The 14,356-nt window shown below is 44.6% G+C and overlaps 1 pseudogene across 1 annotated transcript in view; it reads left to right on the top strand.

Moving 5' to 3' along the window:
* Positions 1-12,965: 12,965 nt before the first annotated feature.
* LOC146756975 (ankyrin repeat domain-containing protein 26-like) overlaps positions 12,966-14,356 on the top strand; it is a 53,078-nt pseudogene continuing 51,687 nt past the window's right edge. Inside the window, exons 1-2 of the transcript XR_014936937.1 lie at positions 12,966-13,211; positions 14,160-14,274. The product of XR_014936937.1 is annotated as an ankyrin repeat domain-containing protein 26-like (transcript). The remainder of the gene's footprint in view (positions 13,212-14,159; positions 14,275-14,356) is intronic.

The following is a 14,356-nucleotide window of genomic DNA, read 5'->3' as shown; positions in this document are numbered from 1 at the left end:
TAACAGTGGATGAGCAATGGGTATTTCTGAATTCTCCCCATCCCTGATTCTAGGAGGAGCCCAAGCTCCTGCCTTCAATGCCCAACTGTGAATTGGCCCTTTTGCTAAGCTTGTGCCACATGAAAGACTGCAGCCATATTGGGGATGTTTAATGTAAACAGGCACCAAATTACACGACAACACAAGCCATATACTCACATCAAAGCTCTGGACTCTGAGGTTTCTCCATGTCCGTCCTAAGTTTCCACGTAGTTCCCAGAGAGTGGTGCTCAGGTCTTTGCTGTAACAACCCAGAGTGGAGAGCTGATTCCTTCTCTGGGACATTTCTGTAGCTCAGGGTGCTTCAGCGTGCACTCAGCTATGACAGTGACTGGGAAGGAATGGGGCTGCTGCATTCCGTGTCTGCTCCTATGAGCAGCTTAAGGTTACAGTGGGGGCATGAGCTCAGGTTGCTGTAGCACACTGAGCATCGTTTCAGCAGGGTAGATTCAGTGATATGAAAGTTGGTTGCCTTGTTTTACTAACCTGTAATTAGGAGGGCTGCCAATCAAGAAGTTGCTTTTTCCATGCTGGGAGAATTGTGTGCATGTTCCTTTCAAAAAGCTATTTTTTGAATTCTAATAGAAGGGAATGCAATTAAGTAACGTGAGTTTTTGAAAGTAGAAGTTGTCAGTTTCCCTCCATAAAGACTGCTCTTTCAGAAGTTGCGCTCTTGTGAATGTCCACAGCAAGGCCTGTCTCTCTTTCAGGCTCAAGGCTGGAAGTGACAGACTGGAAACCACAGCTCAGCAACAAAGCAAAACGAATGAAGCCCCTCAGGACAACCTTCAAGCCTTTGCTTCAGTAAGCTAGTTAAAAACCTCTGTGGGTTTTGCAAGCTCCTGAGACTAGTTAAGTAATTCTGTGAGGAAAATGCATGATGACATTTTCCTGGAGGGCCTAGGAGAGCTGAATTCCCAAGCTGTGCTGACCATAGGCTACTCTGAAAATCCTGCCATTCGTTATTTCCCCATGTTTGTGGTTTTGAGACTTGCCACGATGCTATGACAAGCCGTAGTTAACACTAGAGAAGGTAAGGGTTTACACTAACATGCTGGTGTAAGTATTTTCAGGTTTAGATCTGCTTTAGTTGTGGTATCGAAGACCTCAGGCTGCACGTTAGACATTCCTCCTCATTAGAGGTATTTGCCAAGTTTGTAGAACTGCACAGCACTGACTTAAAGTGTCTCACTGTCCTTAACGTGGTTAGAGTTGTTATAAAATAGTATTTTCATCTGAGGCCTATGAGAAGCAAATGATTCATGGATTTGGTCTGGGGAGGTAGGGAGGTGACTGCAGGCCCTGTGCTGTACTGATACTGGCAAGAGTGGCAATAAGGTGTGAACTTCAGGAAGAAACACTGCATATACAAAATAACAAAACTTAATTTTTAGTCTTTATTATTAAAGCATGTAAAAAAGAGACCAAAAAACCCACAAAACTAGTGGGATATGTGATCTTGTTTCTGTGAAACAACCACATGAGGCTGCTTTAATGGCAGTGATTGCCATTCTCAGTGAGAACTCCAGGTTTTGATCACAGTTTTGATGAAATTTTACTCTTCCTGTGCTTCAGCCTTGAAAAACAGTCACTCACAAATGTATTTACTGCCAGAAGCGGTGACACAAGTAAGAAGGAGGATATTTCTCTCTGGTAAAATGAGACTTGTAGAGGTCTGGTAGAGAGACATGATCAAACTTTTAGTTGCAACTCCATATATTCCATTTGAAAATCTGCAAGTCATGTATTTATGTCAACTGAAAATGGAGTCATAAAGAAAGCAAATAAATGATATATTTTTTTTTTCAATCTTGAAACCTATTCTTAATTTTCATTGTTAAAATGGGAAGCATAGCTGCATCTTTTTCATTTAGAGTAAGCCAAAAGGAATTCTTTCAGCATTATCAATAGAAACTAGCTGTTAATCCAGCTGAGGATTAACAGACCATGTGCATGAGATACAGTGTGAGAGCTTCAGACTGGACCAGGAACAAGCAAAACTGTATTTAAGCATACACATTGGCTGCATAGGGAAGCAAGAGTGTAACATCAAAAGCACCACCTCAGCTCCAGCTCTCCAACCTAGACAGAGCTGGAGCTGCTATAGTCTCTACCTGCAACTGCCCAGTTCTCTTCAAAGCCCTGGAGCAAGCAATGCAGAAACATGCTATCTGCCCAGCCAGATTTCCCAGCTTGTAAACACATCAGCTGCAAATCAGGCGTAGTAAATCACCTGTGGATACTGATAGGACAAGGGGAATGGTTTGAAACTAAGGCAGGGGAGGTTTAGGTTAGATATTAGGAGGAAGTTTTTCACACAGAGGGTGGTAACTCACTGAAACAGGTTGCCCAAGGGGGTTGAGGATGCCCCATCCCTGGAGACATTCAAGGCCAGGCTGGATGTGGCTATATCCAGGGGGGTTGAAACTAGATGGTCATTGTGGGCCTTTTCAATCCAGGCCATTCCATTCTATGATTAAAAGATTCTATGACCAGACAACACGCAGCACACAAGCCTTTACTGCCATTGTTACTCTTCAATAAGCAAAATACACACAGTGATTTAATAGGGGAAAAATAAAGACTGCAAAAAGAGAGCTTCAGACTGCCATTTTGTACCTCAGAGCTGCAAGGATTGTGAGCTAAATTATCCAGCCGTATTGTTATGTCAAAGGAAAGGTGAGTCTTTAGCAGACTAACCCAAATGCCAATGCTTACGCAACACTTAAGCCACACTTAAGCCCTTACTTGAAAATCTTACTGTGCTACGTGGATCTAGTACTGGGTAAAAGAAGAGGAATCACCTCACGCAGACAGCAATAGGAATAGCAATTGCTCAATGGTTCTTAGAGAAAGCTCCAGATTACCAAAGAGAACACACTGAGAATATGAGGAACTGTGACAGGAAATACCAATTTCTGAAGAAAAATAAAAATTAAATGGAACTATTTGTTTTTAACAGGAATGAATTTAAAATATTATTCAAAATCACCCATATTAAAGATTTAATAAACAGTATGAACAAAGGTGGAGGGGGGGAGGGGAAGATGGGAAAACTGAAGACAGAAAGCTGACAACTGGCTTAGTAACAGGTTAAAAACGTGTGCTTTGAGATCCCTATTAAATAATACCCACAAGTAGGGCAAGAAATAACCCTGCAGACGGTTATCCCCGTGACTATTCCAAAGGCAACGGCCCCAGGACACACCGTTGCCAACCGCTTTCTGAGGCAGCCGAGCCTACAGACGCGCACACTCCTGCTCTCCGCGGGTGTGTATCCTCTTCATATCGCTTACTATCGCTTCATATCGCTTAATATCGCACGTATAACGCATACGTGGGGCTCCCGGCTCCGGCTGGGAGCCTGAGGCTGCCCTGCAGCCTGTGGGTTGGGCCGCGGCTTCCTGAGCGTGCGCCGTGTTTCCGCGTCCTGCTCGGGACTCGGCCCGGCAGAGTTTTGAGACAATATGAAGAAGATGCTCAGCTTCGTAAAGAAGAAAATACGGGATCCGCCGCCCGGCAGCGCCGCCTCGGCGTGCTCCGCCGGTGCGTACGAGATCCGCCGGAAGGAGCTGACCAAGCTGCACCGAGGGGCCGCCGCCGGAGACCTGGCCCTGGTGCAGCAAGGACTGAAGAAGCACGACATCGACGAGCGCGACAAGGCGCAGCGGTAAGGGCGGCGGGCCGGGCCGGGATCCCCGCTGCATGACCTGGGCACAGAGGGCTGCTGTTAACGGGGGCCGCGCGTGGCTGGGACGGCCGGTAGAGGCCGCTCCGATGTGCCCTCCCGGCCTGGATCCCTCGTAGGGCTGCTCGGCATTCCTCCGAGCTGGGAGCTCTGTTGGGGGCTGGTGAGAAAAGGCAGCGATAAGGCTGCTGGCTTCATGAAGGCTTTCTTGCTTGCGAAGCTGATGGTGGTTCCTTTAGGTTGTCATATTCCCCAGTGCTTGGTAACGGCTGCTTTTGGGTGAGGAGGGGCTCCTGCACAAAGTTGTGTTTGTTACAGTTAAATTACTCATTCGAGCTCTTTGCGGTACACTGTGCTAAATAAATAATAAATACAGTGCTCAGATCAATATTGTCAGGCTTCTGTTCGGAGGTGAAGGATCTTGTATACTTATTTGGGAATTTCTCAGTGGGGACAGTCACCCTCGAGTTGTTCCATGTCTGTGACAAGGCATGATGAGTTATTTGACGTTCTGCCTGTTATTTTGTCCTCATCTTCTCTGCCTTGGAGGAAGCTGGTCTTATGGAGGGTACTCATCAGCCTGCCCGTGATGGGAGCTGTTAGGACAAGAGGGAACAGCCTCAGCTTGCACCAGGGGAGGTTCACGTTGGATGCTAGGATAAGCCTCTCCAGAGAGTGGTTGTGCACTGGAATGGGCTGCCCAGGTTGGTGGTAAAGTCACCGTCCCTGGAGGTGTTCAAGAAACATGTAGATGTTGTACTAAGGGACATGGTTTGGTGCACGCTGGTAATGGAATAAGCTTGTTTTTATTTTATTTTGTTTATTTTGGGAGGTAATTGGGATAAAGAAATGCAATTTGCCCTGTTCATGTACCACAGAGTGAAAATATTTATTTAGCTGTCTGTTTCAATTTACACGTTTCACTTTTAGGACACCACTGCATCTTGCTTGTGCAAATGGACGTGAGGATGTCGTTACGTTTCTAGTAGAAAACAAGTGTAAGCTAAATCTTTTTGACAGTGATAACAGATCTCCACTGATGAAGGTAAGTAGAACATACTATGTTGCTGCAAGTAGGAATTATTGATTATGTATTAAATGATGTCTTTCCAGATTCTTTAAGTAAGTCTGTGTAGAAGCATGCATGCTGTAATCAGTGTGGCTTTGGCATGTGCTAGCTAATCTTGGCAGATGCTTTTATATTCCAGGAATGGGAAGTTGTAGTAGTAGTGACACAGTGAAATATGACTGCTGGAAATTTTGCCTTTTTTTTGTGTGTGTGTGTGTGTGTGTGTGTGTTGTTTCCAGGCAGTACAATGCCAGAAAGAAAGATGTGCAGTGATCCTGCTAGAGCATGGTGCTGATCCGAACCTGGCAGATGCTGGTGGCAACACTGCCCTTCACTTGGCTGCTGTAACTCCTAACACATTTCTAGCAGGGATGTTAATTGAGCACAGTGCCCGTATCAATGCTCAGAATAAGGTACATTTCGATATTCAATAGAGAAGTTCAAAAAGTTGCATTGATATTTTTATTGTAGATTTTTTGTTTGTTTCTTTTGATTTTTAACTTGAATTATTTCTGTTCTTTCAGGACGGATGTACTCCTCTTACTCTTGCTATCTCTGAAAATCACAAAGAAATGGTAGAGCTCCTTCTTAAAAAAGGAGCTGATGTTCACACTCGAGATCCGTGTGAAAGGTGAGGAGATGGTCTAAACTCTGCAGGTCACCTTAGTTGTCTTCAGGTTGGGCTGATGGGAGGGATGGGAATGAGCATTGAAGTAGAAAGACACAGAGAAAGAGCTCGTTGAGTGACTGGCGAAAGCAGGTCTCAGCTTGGCAGGTGACATGCATTATTGCATGTTTTCTGCATTGAAAACTGCAAGAAAACATTGTTTCTGGTAGCCGCTGTGGCAGGAAAATTGCTATTGTGCCAGCAACATTGCTGTTATGCCAGAGAGAGTTTTTCAAATTGATGCCAAGTTTGTATGCAAGTGTTGTTAATATAGAAGCTTTTTTTTCTGTTCATAAAGTGATTTTATTTTTCTTTGAGATTGAGCAAATGGGAATTAAAATAATTACAATGTCTGACTAAATTGTATGGTTTGTCTTGTATTTTGGATGCTGTAGAACCCCACTTATGACTGCAGCGGCCGGTGGGGAGCTTAAGTTGGTAGAAATGCTTCTTCGCTATGGTGCTGAAATTTTCCATAAAGACGTTAATGGATGGACAGCTGAGGACTATGCTATCCTTCATGGAAATGCTAGGTAAACTTTTAAATTTATTGCTAGGTTTTTAGTTATCAGTGTTGAGTTTGAACCTTTTTGGTAACAGCACCAAGTTTAACGGTGCTATTTTGAAGATGTGTTCATTGACATCTTCTCACGTATACTGTTCATGTGTCTGGTGTTAATTTGAAAGTTGAGAAAAGGGCTTCTGCTCAAAATTCTCTGTAAGATTTCAAGTGTTTGTTTCTAAGCTGATGTCTGCCTGCTATACACTATTAAAATGTGTCTGTAGCCCACAGACGCAGAAGTTCAACTTGAAAAACTGAAATGTTTGTAAATTCTTCTCAAAACAGAACCCTTGTTATTACTGTCTTCAGTTCCCCTGAGCAGGAACCACCTGTTTTGTTTCAGAGGAGATCTAGCTGTTATTTCTTTTGTTAAATTACTAAGCAGTTTAACTCCTCCTACACATAAGTATTTTACCCATGGGTGTTCATTCATAAGAGTGGTTGTATTTGTAAAAACTGGACTGCAAAGGGTACCGAGCAGAAGTAAATAACTTCATAGATCTGGATGTGCATCTATAAAATAGATGTGTCCATTATATTTGAGTATGTTACGGTTTGCAAAAAGTAGAGTATGTTACACTTACTGAATATGAAAATTGTTTTGGCTATGGTTAAAGCTCCCTGACTGTTTCCCAATTGATTCTTGCAGGACTCGGAGGGTTTTGAGTATCAGACTTGGGAGACAGTGAAGAAACCCAAGGCAAGTGCTGCTCAGCTGAGCAAGAAAGCCAAGAAGGAAAGCAAAAAGAAACGATAAGGGCTTGAGCAGAAAGGCACAAAGGACAGCAGAATCGCCTGGATTGCGTCCTCACAGGTGCACCAAAGGACACACACTGTGTGGTGCGGTTTTCAGGCCTGGCTGTGCTTTCCCTTTCATGGACTCCAGAGGGGAACTAAGGAAGCTGTGTCTTTAATCATTACCAGTATTCCGCCTTTTTGATTTCATATTGAAATGTATTTTGGATGCATTTGGCTTCTCTTTGTTGTAAATAAAAGCGAAACAAACATTTGATAAGTGTTGCTGCCTCTTTCAGTAGCTGCTCAATACAGTGCCTGGCTCGGGCTGGCAATTGCAGGGCCATGAAGTGGTCGGCTTCACGTCCCTCCCGGAATCACAGAATCACAGAATTGTAGGGGCTAGAAGGGACCTCTAGAGATCGTCGAGTCCAACCCCCCTGCCAAAGCAGGCTCCATATACCACATCACACAGCTCGGCGTCCGGGCGGGTCTTGAATATCTCCAGAGAAGGAGACTCCACCACCTCCCTGGGCAGCCTGTTCCAGTGCTTCGTGACCCTCACTCCCCCCCACCTGCAAGTGCAGCAGTACTGAAGGCTGAGGGCTCTTTTCGTAGGCAGGCGGGCAAAGGCAACTGAAATGCAAGTTTGCTGTCCCTCTTTGTTCTCGCGTCAGTAGGCCCTGGATATCTTCCCAGCACCTCTCTTAATCAGCCTGGAAATGTTTGCTAGCAGGAAGTAACCCCATCACATTGCCTGAGACTAATGATGCCTTTTTCCCCACTCACTGCAGGCAGCCTCTGTGATCATTTTAGACAAAAGTGCACGCTAATAGAACTAAATTTGATAGTTTATTCTGTTTTCCAAGCAGGTGTTGCACTTGGGCTCTGTATCACGTACTGGCCACGCAGATATGGTGTACAACTGGAAGAAATCCTTCAGACCCTGAATGCAGGAGAGAATCTGTGATGGGTGAGAGAGGAAATGTGCACCTTGAAGCAGGGGACGCCCTGCTGGCACCGCCTGTTACATCCAACACCAACATGGCTTGCTGTTTCTCAAGGGTCAGTAAGTAATAATGCCCCTAGTGATACTCTAGTACATTTTTCCTCTAAAATTGGTTCTATTTGACATGCTATTCCATTAAATTGCGCGATCATTAATCAATTATTAGCCCGGATAACTCAGTCAGTAGAGCATGGTTATGAGCATCTTAAAAGCATTTATTGCACAAATTTTAGTGGTCATTAAAAAATCAATGTATCAGAGTATATGAAAATTGAAGACTTTTCCAAATCAGTTACAGATTAACACAATGGGACCCTCACAGATTTATTTTCAGGTTGCAGAAACTTAGGTTGCAGTACAAACATATTTGTTCTTTTTAGTGGGTTTAACAGTAATGTTGTTATGTTGTATTTGACTTGTCTCTTTTTTCACTTTCAGAGTATTGTCAATCAAGGCCTTGATTGAGTTATCATAGTTATGTTATTAATATAAGTAGTGTTGTTATTCTATAGGCAGTATCTTGAAATTGTTGTAATACAAGAAGAATTTATGGAGCAGCAGCCATGGATCAAGATAAGGAGTTCACAGAGCAGCAGCTACGGGGCAGGATAAAACTACATGAGAACTAATTGAACAAATGAACTGAATTGCTTGTTAAATATGGTTAGTCGGTCGGTAAACTGAGCCTTTTCAGCCTAAAAGAAAACGGGGGAAATGTAGAGAGTGTTTTTTACAGCTAGTTAGCTGAGAAGGGTCGTAAACACGGTGCAGTTAATCAAGCAGCCATACCACCTGCAAGGACAGTGAGAACAACAGGATGCCCTGGGATGGTGAGAAACTAGCCATGGTTCTGTGAACTCAGCAAGGGAGTAGCTTTCAGGTTGATAACAAGAAGTTGCAAAGATACTTGGGGATGGTATGTAATTGGGAACCAATGATGAGCTCCACTTTTGCAATATGTATGAGCTAATTATCCGTATTATAAATGTACACGCAGCCAAGGAATAAACGAGATTAGCTGATCATATGTCAATGACAGGTGTGATCGTTTGCTTTTCTCCTGCCGTTCTGCAACAGGTGCTGTTCTTTAGAAAGCTCTGCCTGATTATGCACATCTCTCTGCATAGAGTTGGGCTTCTTTTGACAGAGGGCCCTATTACAATCTTGAAAAAAAACACAGAACATGATAACTGGAAAACTCACGTTGTAAAGCTAGATAACACCAATTTTTAACAAAGCTTGCAGCTGCACTTCCCCACAGAGAGCATGGCAAAGCTTTGATGACAGGGCTTAACAGACTTAGGAAAACTCACTGCAAGAGACTGAATGTGTCTCACTTTGTCCATTCTTCATAGGTGCCCTGCCCGCAGCAGGAGCAGAGCAAGAGGAAGACTGAATCTCCCCAGTACTCTGAGGTACTTTCTCTGAAGGATGTGCAGGGACCCCTGTTGGCTTGCTTACTTCTTGGCTTGCTTACTTCTAGGCTTGTCACCTCTGGACCCACCTCCCTCTGCTGCTGCCTCTGCCTTATGCTTCTGAACAATGAGACCTTGAAATACTTAAGCTCTAGGCCAGCTGTTCAAGGTACATAATGCTGCTAGCAGGCCTGGGTGCTTTTCACAAGCTGGAGGGGCAAAGCAGTGTGTTAGAAACAGCCTTCTAGTGGATACACAGAAACACTTTGCTCCCCCTGCAGGTTTCTGCACTGAAGCTGACATGAACCTAACAGTGGATGAGCAATGGGTATTTCTGAATTCTCCCCATCCCTGATTCTAGGAGGAGCCCAAGCTCCTGCCTTCAATGCCCAACTGTGAATTGGCCCTTTTGCTAAGCTTGTGCCACATGAAAGACTGCAGCCATATTGGGGATGTTTAATGTAAACAGGCACCAAATTACACGACAACACAAGCCATATACTCACATCAAAGCTCTGGACTCTGAGGTTTCTCCATGTCCGTCCTAAGTTTCCACGTAGTTCCCAGAGAGTGGTGCTCAGGTCTTTGCTGTAACAACCCAGAGTGGAGAGCTGATTCCTTCTCTGGGACATTTCTGTAGCTCAGGATGCTTCAGCGTGCACTCAGCTATGACAGTGACTGGGAAGGAATGGGGCTGCTGCATTCCGTGTCTGCTCCTATGAGCAGCTTAAGGTTACAGTGGGGGCATGAGCTCAGGTTGCTGTAGCACACTGAGCATCGTTTCAGCAGGGTAGATTCAGTGATATGAAAGTTGGTTGCCTTGTTTTACTAACCTGTAATTAGGAGGGCTGCCAATCAAGAAGTTGCTTTTTCCATGCTGGGAGAATTGTGTGCATGTTCCTTTCAAAAAGCTATTTTTTGAATTCTAATAGAAGGGAATGCAATTAAGTAACGTGAGTTTTTGAAAGTAGAAGTTGTCAGTTTCCCTCCATAAAGACTGCTCTTTCAGAAGTTGCGCTCTTGTGAATGTCCACAGCAAGGCCTGTCTCTCTTTCAGGCTCAAGGCTGGAAGTGACAGACTGGAAACCACAGCTCAGCAACAAAGCAAAACGAATGAAGCCCCTCAGGACAACCTTCAAGCCTTTGCTTCAGTAAGCTAGTTAAAAACCTCTGTGGGTTTTGCAAGCTCCTGAGACTAGTTAAGTAATTCTGTGAGGAAAATGCATGATGACATTTTCCTGGAGGGCCTAGGAGAGCTGAATTCCCAAGCTGTGCTGACCATAGGCTACTCTGAAAATCCTGCCATTCGTTATTTCCCCATGTTTGTGGTTTTGAGACTTGCCACGATGCTATGACAAGCCGTAGTTAACACTAGAGAAGGTAAGGGTTTACACTAACATGCTGGTGTAAGTATTTTCAGGTTTAGATCTGCTTTAGTTGTGGTATCGAAGACCTCAGGCTGCACGTTAGACATTCCTCCTCATTAGAGGTATTTGCCAAGTTTGTAGAACTGCACAGCACTGACTTAAAGTGTCTCACTGTCCTTAACGTGGTTAGAGTTGTTATAAAATAGTATTTTCATCTGAGGCCTATGAGAAGCAAATGATTCATGGATTTGGTCTGGGGAGGTAGGGAGGTGACTGCAGGCCCTGTGCTGTACTGATACTGGCAAGAGTGGCAATAAGGTGTGAACTTCAGGAAGAAACACTGCATATACAAAATAACAAAACTTAATTTTTAGTCTTTATTATTAAAGCATGTAAAAAAGAGACCAAAAAACCCACAAAACTAGTGGGATATGTGATCTTGTTTCTGTGAAACAACCACATGAGGCTGCTTTAATGGCAGTGATTGCCATTCTCAGTGAGAACTCCAGGTTTTGATCACAGTTTTGATGAAATTTTACTCTTCCTGTGCTTCAGCCTTGAAAAACAGTCACTCACAAATGTATTTACTGCCAGAAGCGGTGACACAAGTAAGAAGGAGGATATTTCTCTCTGGTAAAATGAGACTTGTAGAGGTCTGGTAGAGAGACATGATCAAACTTTTAGTTGCAACTCCATATATTCCATTTGAAAATCTGCAAGTCATGTATTTATGTCAACTGAAAATGGAGTCATAAAGAAAGCAAATAAATGATATATTTTTTTTTTCAATCTTGAAACCTATTCTTAATTTTCATTGTTAAAATGGGAAGCATAGCTGCATCTTTTTCATTTAGAGTAAGCCAAAAGGAATTCTTTCAGCATTATCAATAGAAACTAGCTGTTAATCCAGCTGAGGATTAACAGACCATGTGCATGAGATACAGTGTGAGAGCTTCAGACTGGACCAGGAACAAGCAAAACTGTATTTAAGCATACACATTGGCTGCATAGGGAAGCAAGAGTGTAACATCAAAAGCACCACCTCAGCTCCAGCTCTCCAACCTAGACAGAGCTGGAGCTGCTATAGTCTCTACCTGCAACTGCCCAGTTCTCTTCAAAGCCCTGGAGCAAGCAATGCAGAAACATGCTATCTGCCCAGCCAGATTTCCCAGCTTGTAAACACATCAGCTGCAAATCAGGCGTAGTAAATCACCTGTGGATACTGATAGGACAAGGGGAATGGTTTGAAACTAAGGCAGGGGAGGTTTAGGTTAGATATTAGGAGGAAGTTTTTCACACAGAGGGTGGTAACTCACTGAAACAGGTTGCCCAAGGGGGTTGAGGATGCCCCATCCCTGGAGACATTCAAGGCCAGGCTGGATGTGGCTATATCCAGGGGGGTTGAAACTAGATGGTCATTGTGGGCCTTTTCAATCCAGGCCATTCCATTCTATGATTAAAAGATTCTATGACCAGACAACACGCAGCACACAAGCCTTTACTGCCATTGTTACTCTTCAATAAGCAAAATACACACAGTGATTTAATAGGGGAAAAATAAAGACTGCAAAAAGAGAGCTTCAGACTGCCATTTTGTACCTCAGAGCTGCAAGGATTGTGAGCTAAATTATCCAGCCGTATTGTTATGTCAAAGGAAAGGTGAGTCTTTAGCAGACTAACCCAAATGCCAATGCTTACGCAACACTTAAGCCACACTTAAGCCCTTACTTGAAAATCTTACTGTGCTACGTGGATCTAGTACTGGGTAAAAGAAGAGGAATCACCTCACGCAGACAGCAACAGGAATAGCAATTGCTCAATGGTTCTTAGAGAAAGCTCCAGATTATCAAAGAGAACACACTGAGAATATGAGGAACTGTGACAGGAAATACCAATTTCTGAAGAAAAATAAAAATTAAATGGAACTATTTGTTTTTAACAGGAATGAATTTAAAATATTATTCAAAATCACCCATATTAAAGATTTAATAAACAGTATGAATAAAGGTGGAGGGGGGGAGGGGAAGATGGGAAAACTGAAGACAGAAAGCTGACAACTGGTTTAGTAACAGGTTAAAAACGTGTGCTTTGAGATCCCTATTAAATAATACCCACAAGTAGAGCAAGAAATAACCCTGCAGACGGTTATCCCCGTGACTATTCCAAAGGCAACGGCCCCAGGACACACCGTTGCCAACCGCTTTCTGAGGCAGCTGAGCCTACAGACGCGCACACTCCTGCTCTCCGCGGGTGTGTATCCTCTTGATATCGCTTCATATCGCTTACTATCGCTTCATATCGCTTAATATCGCACGTATAACGCATACGTGGGGCTCCCGGCTCCGGCTGGGAGCCTGAGGCTGCCCTGCAGCCTGTGGGTTGGGCCGCGGCTTCCTGAGCCTGCGCCGTGTTTCCGCGTCCTGCTCGGGGCTCGGCCCGGCAGTGTTTTAAGACGACATGAAGAAGATACTCAGCTTCGTAAAGAAGAAAAAACGGGATCCGCCGCCCGGCAGCGCCGCCTCGGCGTGCTCCGCCGGTGCGTACGAGATCCGCCGGAAGGAGCTGACCAAGCTGCACCGAGGGGCCGCCGCCGGAGACCTGGCCCTGGTGCAGCAAGGACTGAAGAAGCACGACATCGACGAGCGCGACAGGGCGCAGCGGTAAGGGGGGCGGGCCGGGCCGGGATCCCCGCTGCATGACCTGGGCACAGAGGGCTGCTGTTAACGGGGGCCGCGCGTGGCTGGGACGGCCGGTAGAGGCCGCTCCGATGTGCCCTCCCGGCCTGGATCCCTCGTAGGGCTGCTCGGCATTCCTCCGAGCTGAGAGCTCTGTTGGGGGCTGGTGAGAAAGGGCAGCGATAAGGCTGCTGGCTTCATGAAGGCTTTCTTGCTTGCGAAGCTGATGGTGGTTCCTTTAGGTTGTCATATTCCCCAGTGCTTGGTAACGGCTGCTTTTGGGTGAGGAGGGGCTCCTGCACAAAGTTGTGTTTGTTACAGTTAAATTACTCATTCGAGCTCTTTGCGGTACACTGTGCTAAATAAATAATAAATACAGTGCTCAGATCAATATTGTCAGGCTTCTGTTCGGAGGTGAAGGATCTTGTATACTTATTTGGGAATTTCTCAGTGGGGACAGTCACCCTCGAGTTGTTCCATGTCTGTGACAAGGCATGATGAGTTATTTGACGTTCTGCCTGTTATTTCGTCCTCATCTTCTCTGCCTTGGAGGAAGCTGGTCTTATGGAGGGTACTCATCAGCCTGCCCGTGATGGGAGCTGTTAGGACAAGAGGGAACAGCCTCAGCTTGCACCAGGGGAGGTTCACGTTGGATGCTAGGATAAGCCTCTCCAGAGAGTGGTTGTGCACTGGAATGGGCTGCCCAGGTTGGTGGTAAAGTCACCGTCCCTGGAGGTGTTCAAGAAACATGTAGATGTTGTACTAAGGGACATGGTTTGGTGCACGCTGGTAATGGAATAAGCTTGTTTTTATTTTATTTTGTTTATTTTGGGAGGTAATTGGGATAAAGAAATGCAATTTGCCCTGTTCATGTACCACAGAGTGAAAATATTTATTTAGCTGTCTGTTTCAATTTACACGTTTCACTTTTAGGACACCACTGCATCTTGCTTGTGCAAATGGACGTGAGGATGTCGTTACGTTTCTAGTAGAAAACAAGTGTAAGCTAAATCTTTTTGACAGTGATAACAGATCTCCACTGATGAAGGTAAGTAGAACATACTATGTTGCTGCAAGTAGGAATTATTGATTATGTATTAAATGATGTCTTTCCAGATTCTTTAAGTAAG

The sequence above is a fragment of the Coturnix japonica genome, chromosome 24 (assembly GCF_054131305.1).
Source record: "Coturnix japonica strain WE chromosome 24, WE-NBRP24, whole genome shotgun sequence".
Taxonomy (NCBI): domain Eukaryota; kingdom Metazoa; phylum Chordata; class Aves; order Galliformes; family Phasianidae; genus Coturnix; species Coturnix japonica.
This window is presented reverse-complemented; position numbering and strand designations above follow the sequence as displayed.